This window comes from Rattus norvegicus, chromosome 20 (genome assembly GCF_036323735.1).
Source record: "Rattus norvegicus strain BN/NHsdMcwi chromosome 20, GRCr8, whole genome shotgun sequence".
Lineage (NCBI taxonomy): Eukaryota > Metazoa > Chordata > Mammalia > Rodentia > Muridae > Rattus > Rattus norvegicus.
Genome location: NC_086038.1, coordinates 48,630,144 through 48,640,658, shown reverse-complemented (window position 1 = coordinate 48,640,658; position 10,515 = coordinate 48,630,144). Strand labels below are relative to the sequence as shown.

Sequence of the window (10,515 nt, the reverse complement as noted above, 5' to 3'; positions counted from 1 at the left end):
ACTGAACAAAATGAGTGACCAGCAAGTTCTGTTGAGGGGTACATATGCCCACTCGGGGCCTCTCCTGTCCCTGCTCCCTGGGAACTCACTTCCCAACTAAGGGAAGTTAGGGCCCTAGGAGGTTCCAGCCTTAGACCTTGTAAGGACAGTGAACGTCAGTGTGCACCGTGACTGCACTCGGCAGAGAGGGAAGGAGAAGAAGTCGGTCCTGAGAAAAAGAGAAGTCACCAAGTGAGTGCTGGGAACTGAACTCAGGACCTCTGGAAGAGCAGCCATTGCTCTTAACCAATGAGCCATCTCCCATCACTGAAGTTGATGCTGTCAACAAGGATGGAGCTGCTCCGGTTGATAAAGAAGTGTTAGCAAGGGGGAGGAGGGAAAGCTTCTGAAACATTTTATCCTCTACTGCTGACACCCTGGGGAGATAAAAGGTCTCCCTCTAGTGGCCATTTAACACCAAAAGCAGGTCATTCCAAGTTGCATAAAGTGGTCCTTAGTCTTAACTTCTTCAAAATGAGTCAGAATAAGATTAAGGTGAGAAAACAAGCTGTCCCATGTCCAAAATTTAGTCAGTCCATGTCCAAAAAAACAAAGGACGATGCAGACAATCCGTCCCTGCCATGGATGGAGCAACTCAGATCGCCCAACGGGCAGAATACACACAGACCAATTGCCCCCTTCTGCAAGCAGAGTACACGTCCCAGTCTGTTCCACAGACAGAATAACTCAGACGACCTGCTCCTGTCACAGGCAAAAACACACAGATTCTGGCGACCTTGCTGGCTTCAGGCCAGAAAACACAGACCAGACAAGCCCTGCCACGGACGGGATGACTCAGACCACCTGCTACTGCCACAAGCGAGATGCACGAAGATCATACACAGACTTTGCCCCTGCCATGGGCAAAATATACACAGATACTGGTGACCTTGCTGGCCCAAGCTGGCCCAAAGTCCTAGCAACCTCGATGGCTCACACTGGAACCACAGTCTGAAAGGCTGAACCATCCTCCTAGCCTTTCTCTGGTCATACACAGGCTCTCTAAGCCCTCCTGATGCTTACAAGCACAAACCAAGTCAAAAGCAGAGCACAAACAAAGAAGCTAGATGGAGGAAACACAGACAAGACAACCGAGGTACCTTGCTCGAGCCGCCACTCCTCTGATTCACCACTCTCCCACAAGAGGCGAGTTTCCTGGCCAATGCACCAGATGTGAGGTCAGAATTGAACCTCTTGCAGGACCTCTTGAAGGGAGACTCACAGAGATGGTGATCGATGCAAAAGCAAGAGGAGTTTAATCATTCCGACATGTCAGGGTCATCTCAGTTCAAGGAGAAATGACCCTGAGCAGATTCTAACAGAGAGTTATATATCCTGCAAATGATTGGGGCAGAATTTGCACAACGGTAACTAGGCAGGATACTATGAGGACTTTGTGAATCGAAAAAACTTTCAGATCGGACTCGGTGTACCATTCAAGACTTGGGACAGGGAGGGGGAGATTGGTTGGAAGCCACAGGTAGCTTTGTGTGACAGTTTTGCTTGTGGCTATTCCAGGTACTAAATCAGCTTTTTTTTCTTCCTGGAAGGGAGGGGTCCTTGTGCTCGGAGGTTTGTGGTGGGAATTTTCCCACTGGCCCCAGATTGGCCCCAACTCTGGCTTCCTCACCAGAAGATGAGAACAGATTGCTAGTGTGAGGCCCAGCAGAGCAAAAAAGTCAGAAGCTGAGAGAAAAACCACATTGAACCAGCTTGGGGAGGAGTTTTAAGCCAGAACAGCTGAGTTGACTAGCCAGCCAGTTCAGAAAGAATGAGGAAGGGAGGAAGGGTGAGCTTATTCGGCAGCAAGTCTCAGAGGCTGAGAACACTCTAGGTGTAGACTAGATTGCACAGAGGATAGAAGCTTCCAGGAGACTAGTCCTAGGTTAGCAGATGGGGGGAGGTACGTCTCCAAGATACATCAGGAGAATAAGTTACGTTTTCAATAGGTTCCCTCTCTGAACTATAAGCTCCAAATTAAATGCTCCTTTACAAGGTGCTTTGGCCACGGGGTCTCTTCCTTCATGGCAGTTGAAAAAGTAAGACACTGAGGAAGAAGACGTCATGTTCAAAGATGGCTCCGTGTGTAAGGCACTTCTCACACTAGCCCGGAGATCTGAGTTCAACCCCCAGATCCCATGTATAGGTTAGAAAAAGAGAACGGAGACCTACAAGGTTGTCCTCTGACTTACACGTGTGCACCGTGGCACCAGGGCTGCAGACACAGTAGTGATGTTTTTCTAGTACTGTGGGGGTTTGAATGGAAATGACACTGTAGCTCATATATTTGCATATTTAGTCCCGGTTAGATGGATGTATGGAGGGATTAGGAGGCGTGGCCTTGTTGGAGATGTGTTTATGGGGACTTTACATTTTCCAAAGACCAGATCAGGCCCAGAATGTCTCTGTCCTTGTCTTCCTGCTGTCTGTAAAGCCCTCAGCTCCATCACCACTCATGGCTGCTCCCCACAATGATGATCGCTAATGCTCTGAAACTATAAGCAAGCCCCTAATTAAATGCATGCTTCCTCGTTTATTTATTTATTTATTATTTTTAATCTGAGACAAGGTTTCTCTGTGTAGCTCTGGCTGCACTGGAACTGGCTTTACGGACCAGGCTGTCCTTGAACTCAGAGATCTGCCTGTCTCTGCCTCCTGAACACTGGCATTAAAGGTATGGCCATGGGCTGGAGAGATGGCTCAGGGGTTAAGAGCACTGACTGCTCTTCCTGAGTTCAATTCCGTGCAACCACATGGTGGCTCACAACCATCTTTAATGAGATCTGATGCCCTCTTCTGGTGTGTCTGAAGATATCGACAGTATATTCATATACATAAAATAAATAAACCTTAAAAAAAAAGGTGTGGCCACCACAGCCACTATAGATATAGGTCTTCTTTTTTCTCTAGATGTTTCTGTAAAATGTTTGCCAATTTTACTTATCTTTTTTTACTTATCAATTTTTTTGTCTCATTGATTCTTTGCATTTCTTTTACAGTTTCCACTTCATTAATTTCTGCCTGATCTTAATTATTCCTTCCTACCTACTGATCCAAGTTTGGATTGTCCTTTTTCCCAGGCCCTAAGCTCTATTATTAAGTTAGTCACAATGTCACTGTTTTTCTTTTTTTTTTTTCTTTTGGGTTCGTTTTTGCTTGTTTGTTTTGCTCTTGGTTTTTATCTTCCCTGCATCATCTTGCCTGTGTGTATTATACCACATACTTACCTAGTGCCTGTGGGGATCAGAAGAGGGCAGTGGAACTAGAATTACAGATGTTTGTGAGCCACGTGTGAGTGCTAGAAACCAAACCTGGGTCTTCTCAGCTTTTAACCACCAGTCCAACCCTTCCCCAATTTCTTTTTTTTTTTTAAAGATTTATTTATTTATTTAATGTATCTGAGTGTTCTGCCTGCGTATACACCTGCATGCCAGAAGAGGGCGTCAGATCCCATTACAGATGGTCGTGAGCCACCATGTGGTTGCTAGGAATTCAACTCAGGACCTCTGGAAGAGCAGCCAGTACTCTTAACCGCCGAGCCATCTCTCCAGCCCAATTCTTCAGTTTCTTAATGTAGCTCTTCCCTAATTTCTTCAGTGATACATTTATTATCCAATAGTGTGTATGTTTTTTTTAACTTTTTAAGATTTGTTATTTATTATTTTATGTATACGAGTGTTTTGCTTACATGTATGTCAGTGCACCTTGTGCATGCAGTACTCACAGAGGCCAGAAGAGGGCGTTGATTCTCCTGGGACTGGGAACCATCATTCGAGTTCTTACAATGCTATCAGGCTCCTCTGAAGGAGCAGCCAGTGCTTCTCGCCGCTGAGCCGTCTCTCCAGCCCCACAGTCTCCAGCCCCACAGAGTACCTTCATTTTTTCTAACTACTCTTGACTTGATGTCTAGTTTGTCAGGTAAATTTGAACAGTGGTAGCTGCCTTTGTTTTATTTTATTTGTTTGTTTTGTTTTCTCTCTCTTTTTTTCCTGGTCCCATTTACTTAGACTATCTTTTTTCCATTTTTTTCTCTCTAACGTCGTGTCTCTCTCTTATGATGAGGTGTTTTCCTTGGAGACAATAAATCGAGGATCCTGCATTTTAATGGCTTCTGGCAGTCGGCTGCCTTCTGGTTGGGGAGTTGAGACCACTTATATTCAAAGTATTGAAATGTGTGTTGGTCCCTGTTATTTCGGTGTATTTTGTACGGTAGCTTTCCTATCCCTCCCTGCTTATTCTGGCTTGGTTTGCTCTTTCCTGTCATCTGATGGATGTGTTTGTCTTTCTCTTCAGTCTGAAAGATTTTTTTTTAATAATTTATTTTTATTTTATGTGCATCGGTATTTTTGCCTGTATGTCTGTCTGTGTGAGAGTGTCAGATCTGGGAGTTACAGGCAGTTGTGAGCTGCAGTGTGGGTACCAGGAATTGAACCTGGGTCCTCTGGAAGAGCAGTCAGTGCTCTTAACTGCTGAGCCATCTCTCCGGCTCTGAAAGATTCTTTCAAGGAACTCTTTACATCTTAGTAAGACCGTGAATTCCTTAGTCTGTCTTTACCACCTAGTTTTTCTTTCTCCTGTTATAACAGCATTAGGGTCCAAGAATTGCAGAACAGTGATACCCCAGACTCGGGGAATATACAAAAGCAAAGAGTGTTTATTCAGCTGAATTTCCTGCATGCAGAGGTCTTCCCGTTTGAGAATGGAAACCTCTGGTGGACTCCTGAGCCCAGCTTTTACTGTCACTGCGGGGAATTCCTTTTACCTTGATTGGTTTGCTCTATCTCTAGAGGTCGGCTGATTTTCAATTGGTTAGGCTCTTGAATCTTCTCAGGGGGTTGCTTACACATTCTAGCTATCTAGTCTTACGTAAGTGACAAAGTGTCCTCCAGTTGGCTGCCCGAGGCTGTGGTTGGCTGGCCACAGGTTCGCATTTGAGTCTCCCAAATGACCAGTTTGCAGCCTGTCATGGAGTCAGACTGGTTCTGGCTAACTCAGTCCTCCCAACAGAACAAGATTGAGGGAATGCATTGCCCGGGGTGGAGTTTGAACCAGCTACCTTTGGAGTGAATTTCTGTCAGCACCTGCACTGTAGAGGAGTTCGTTCCTCCCATGTATTCTCTCGGCTTTTCTTGGCTGAGCTAGTCCTTTGTGTTGGAGAGGACTATGGAAAGCCTTGGCTTTCTGCGGACATCTGTCCTCCACAGCACTGGCATGTGAGGGGGGAGGGCTGGTTACAAGTCATTGCTTGGTGATTGGTTTCCATATACTTCACTCAGCACCACACACACACACACACACACACACACACACACACACACTGCCTCAACCTGTCTTCCCAGGTGTGAGGAGAAGATAGCCGCCGCTCTCACTGGCTTGGGCTGGCTAACCCAGCTGTCAATCTGTGTCTGTCTGCAGTATCTCCCCCACTTGAGGTCTTCCCTAGCTGGTCACATTCAGTCACAGATGCTGTCTCTGGCAGAAAGACTGCAGTGTGTCTTTCTCTCACAAACTTTCATGGGTGAGCCTTCTCATCTGACACTTTGTTTGCATAAACCCCTCGTTTATGCAGATCTGGGGAAAGCAGACCTAGGACTTCACCCACACTAGACGAGCATGCTACCAAGCTCTTGAGCCCCATCTCCAGCCGTTGAGTAAAATCACAGAAAACCATCACAGGCAGGAATGGTTGAGAGGCATTTTTTGAGTGCAGTGATTACACATTGGTCTGGGAGATCGATTGTGTGTTTTACACTCACTGGTATCACCTCAGACCACCACATCCAAGCGTTCAATGCCCCCTAGCTAGTGGCTAGACTATTGGACTGCACTATCATTTACCAAACCTAGAGCTGTGGGATTTAAAAAAATATCCAAATACTGGTATAAACAAGCAAACATTTGTATGGAGAAGTCAATCTCAAAAGAACCAGAGGTTTGACAATATATTAGGGTTAAAGACATGTTGCTAGCCAGGTGTGCTGGTGCACGGCTGTGGGGGTAGAGGGCAGGACTGTATGTCCAGCTGTAAGACCCCGACCTTTGGTCAGTGGTACTTACTTCAAGATGCCCCAGAGTGAGACACCAAGATGCAGATTGATGCAAAAGCAAGAGGCTTATTTTCCCTCAAAGTGAGTGACTAGAAGGTGACCCCGAATGGCTATTACAAGCAGTTTTTATATTTTTAGGGGCACAGGTTACACCAGCAAGGTTACAGCCCAAACTTATTGGCTAAGCATAGGTCAGTACATTCTGAGAATTTTCTACTCAAGAACGTTTCTATGGGTGAAGAATGGAACCTGGCCTAGCTTTGCCCCAAGGCGGGAGGGTGTAAGGCTGGCAAAAGCCCCTAGGGTCCTTCACAGACGGTCCTGGAACACATAACCATCCTCCTGCCTCAGCCAACTGGGATGCTGGGGGTCAGGCTTCACACACACAGACAAGTACTCCACCACTGGAGTATGCCTCTCAGCCCACTGTGTCACTGCTTGCCAAGATCACCGACCTACAATTTAAAGAAGGGAGGGTTTATTTTTGTCTCATAGTTCCAAGGTACAGTTCATCTTGGCAGGGAAGGCATGATGGCAGCCGGTCACATTGCATCCGTAGTAGGGAGCAGAGAGAGAATGAAAGTGAACTGGACTCACTTTCTGCTTTTAATTCTGTGGGGGATCCCTGGTGCGTTTATAAAAAGATAAAGAGGATTTGTGGTGAGGTATGGGGGAAGGGGGTGCCTCCAAGGACCCATGCTGAGGCATCCCTTCCCCCTGAGGGACCAGTCACACGACACGACGGTATATTCAGGGCATGTTCAGGGCATGGGGAGGGAAGTTAAGAGGGTGGTAGGAGTAGAGAAAGGGAGAGAGACAGAAAGACAGAGACAGACAGACAATGAAGACAAGTAGAGGAACAGAGGCTGACCATGAGCAAGTGGGGGGGGGGGGGAGTGGGAGCAGGAAGGCAAGAGCAAGAGAGGAGCAAGAGAGAACAAGAGAGGAGGGCAAGCAGCCCCTTTTATAGTGTCAGGCATACCTGGCTGTTGCCAGGTAACTGTGGGACGGAGCTTAGATAGAATGCTAACGACCCCAGCCCGTGGAATAATGCCACCCACAGTTAGAGAGCATCTTCCTGCTTCAGATAACCTAAGCTAGAAACTCTTCCAAGGCAGGACCAGCGATGTGTTTCCTAGGTGACTCTAGATCTGTCAAACTGAAAGGCAAGCTTAGTGGATAAACCTACTGACTTCTCAGTGCCTGTGCCCACTGACTGTTCTCAATGCGTGGGCCTACTGATTGTTCTCAGTGCGCATGCCTACTGACTGTTTTCAGTGCGCGACTACTGATTGTTCTCAGTGCGTGCGCCTCCTGACTGTTCTCAGTGTGTGTGCCTACTGACTGTTCTCAGTGCGTGCGCCTCCTGACTGCTCTGAGCGCGCGCGCCTACTGACTGTTCTCAGTGCGCGCGCCTCCTGACTGTTCTCAGCACGCGCGCACCTACTGACTGTTCTCAGTGTGTGCTCCCAATGACTGTTTTTCCAGCCTTCAGTTTTGCCTCTGCTCCACACTACCCAAGGAGTGGTTCTGAAATGCAAGGTCTGATCTTGACATTCTGTCATTTACAATCTTGAGATGGGATGGGAGTATAGCTTGGTGGTAAATGCATGCTCAGCATACACAGATTGTGCGCTCAACCTCCAGCAACACAGGCCAGTTCTGCTATTACTTGGGAGGCAGAAGCAGGGAATTGACAGGAAGTTGAAGCCAGCTTGGACTACACAGCAAGAACCAGGACCCTGTCTTAAACAAAACAAGACCTAGGCTAGGTGGTACACGCTTGTAATCACAGAACTTGGGAGATGAGGAAGGTAAGGATCGGGTGTTCAAAGGCATTCTCAGCTACCTCAGACCTGTCTCCAAATACAATGGTGATGATGATGATGACAATGATGATGACAACAACGACGTCGATGACAATAAATAAAGCCTTCTTAAAAACAAAAACAAAAACAAACAAATAAACAAACAAACAAACAAAACCCAAGCGAAGATCCTTCTCTGCTTGGATGACTCCTGTACTTTTGTTTTGGGGGGTGTTTTGGTTTTTTTAGACAGGATCTCTTCCCTTTAGCCCTGGCTATCCTGGGACTCTCTAAATACAGCAGGCTAGCCTCAAACTCACAGAGAGACTCTGCTTTTGCTTCCCTAATGCTGGGATAAGAGGCGTGGTCCATTGGCAGTGGCAGTGGCGGCGCACAACTTTGATCCCAGTATCTAAAGGCAAAGGCAGGCAGATCTCCAGTCTTTAGTTCAGCCCGGTCTACAAAGTGAGTTCCAGGACAACCAAGGCTACACAAGGAAACATTGTGTCAAAAAAATAAAAGAATAACAACAAAAAGAGGCGTGCCACACCACAGCCTGTCTCCTGAGCACCCAGGCTTGGTGCGGTAAACTGTTGGAAGCATGGGTGATTTCTGCGTCGCCCCCTCTAAAGTCCCACGTCCCTGTGCTTGCCTCTGTAATTCCGTTCCATGGACTGCTGTCTTCTCACGGCCTGGGCTCCTTGAAAGAAGGAAATGTGTTTTCTTATTTTATTTTATTTTATTTTATCCCCAGGTCCCTATAAATTAACCAGCACACAGAAAGCTCTCAGTAAATTAATCACTGCAAGAAATTGCCAGGATCCGGTCTTGGGAAGGCTTTTTTTCTCTAATTCTGACTATTCACTTTGTCTAGAATTTATTAGCCTGCTGACAGCGCGTAGGGTGCAGCTGTTTAACATCAGCAGCAATCGCGGGAATGTTTTCAAGTAACTCTTAAAGTAAGATCTGACTAATCCCTCCACATAACATCAGGAAGGTTCTTTCTTTCCTTTCTATCTTCCTTTATTTCTTTCCTTTAATCCAGAATACATCATGAACTCAAAATAAAAAGTCAAGAAGACGAAGGACACAATTTATAAAAAAAACAAAACAAACAAACAAAAAAAAAAAGGTTGTGAATCTGAGCAGAGTTCTCAAACGAAATAAAAATAGCTAAAAATTCCTTTAAAGGTCCGACGTCCTTAGTGCTTAGGAAAATGCACATTAAAACTACTTAGATATGGTGGCTTATGGATTTATCTCATCTGGACCCTACGAGGCTGGCTGCTCGCAGCTTAGCACAACTTCTTCCACAGTATGGTTTGTCTATGAGCTTTGGAAGGAAAACGGTGGCCCATATTCCTCTCAGCTGAACAGGTTGTGAAAATGGGGGTCTCCATCTTAAATGAAACCCAAAGGCCTTCAGTACGACAACCGGAACCAACTCTTCCACATTTGAGGAGCCGCTGTGGGGAGGGGCTGCTCCCCTCACCCATACTGAAGAGAGGTTCTGTGGAAGCCCACTAGGACAGAGGGGCCCCAACTCAGATAAACCTGGATCCTTGGCTTCGACCCAGAAAAAAAGTTTCCCAATGAGCCAGTATGAAATGGAGTTAGTTTATTAAGAAGAGACAGAGAGGGCGGAAGTGGCGTACGTCATGCGCCCTGGGCGTGATGGAGCAGCAGCAGCAGCAACTGAGAAACTTGCGAGACTTTCTGTTGGTCTACAATCGGATGACAGAACTGTGCTTCCAGCTCTGTGTGCCCAGCCTGAACCACCGAGCTCTGGACGCTGAGGAGGAAGCCTGCCTGCACAGCTGTGCTGGGAAACTCATCCATTCTAACCACTGCCTCATGGCCGCTTACGTGCACCTCATGCCCGCCCTGGCCCAGCGCCGCATGGCAGACGAGGCTGCCTCGGCCGTGCCAGGTGTTCCTGCAGAACAGCCCAGAGACTCGCCATGAGGCAGCTAGCTAGCTGTCCCTGACCGCAGGAGAGAAGGTGGTTTTGCTGTGGGCACATTGGTCTTCAATACGATCCTCCTGTCTCAGCCTCCCAGGTACTGGAATTACAGACATGGGCTACAACTGGTTGCTAGATAATTCTTTAGGAATATAAAAATTGCTGACCAGAAGCTTCCCTACAGAGTGACCTGTCTACATGATTAATTTCACTCCTTGACAAGTACAAACGTGAGTAGAGCAGCTTGTGAACTTAATTCCCCAAACCAGGAAGGTGGAGACCTAGGATATTGTGTGGCTGCTGAAAGAGCTCTACATCAGCATCTGTATGTATCCCTTCAATAAACATGTGCTGTGAAAGAAGAAGAAGAAGAAGAAGAAGAAGAAGAAGAAGAAGAAGAAGAAGAAGAAGAAGAAGAAGAAGAAGAAGAAGAAGAAGAAGAAGAAGGGGAGGAGGAGGAGGAGGAGGAGGAGGAGGAGGAGGAGGAGGAGGAGGAGGAGGAGGAGGAGGAGACAGAGAGGAGCCCAGGGAAAGAATTAGCCAGACTTACATACTCATGTGTGCACCTGGGCCCCTTGAGGGAGAGTCACAAATTCAGTGGCTTAGTGGTAGACAGATACACCATTTTAATGGCTCTCTGGTTAGAACACAGTTACTA

The 10,515-nt window shown here is 46.8% G+C and overlaps 1 pseudogene; it reads left to right on the top strand.

Moving 5' to 3' along the window:
- Positions 1–9,538: 9,538 nt before the first annotated feature.
- Positions 9,539–10,216, top strand: Fxc1-ps1 (fractured callus expressed transcript 1, pseudogene 1; annotated as a pseudogene).
- Positions 10,217–10,515: the final 299 nt, after the last annotated feature.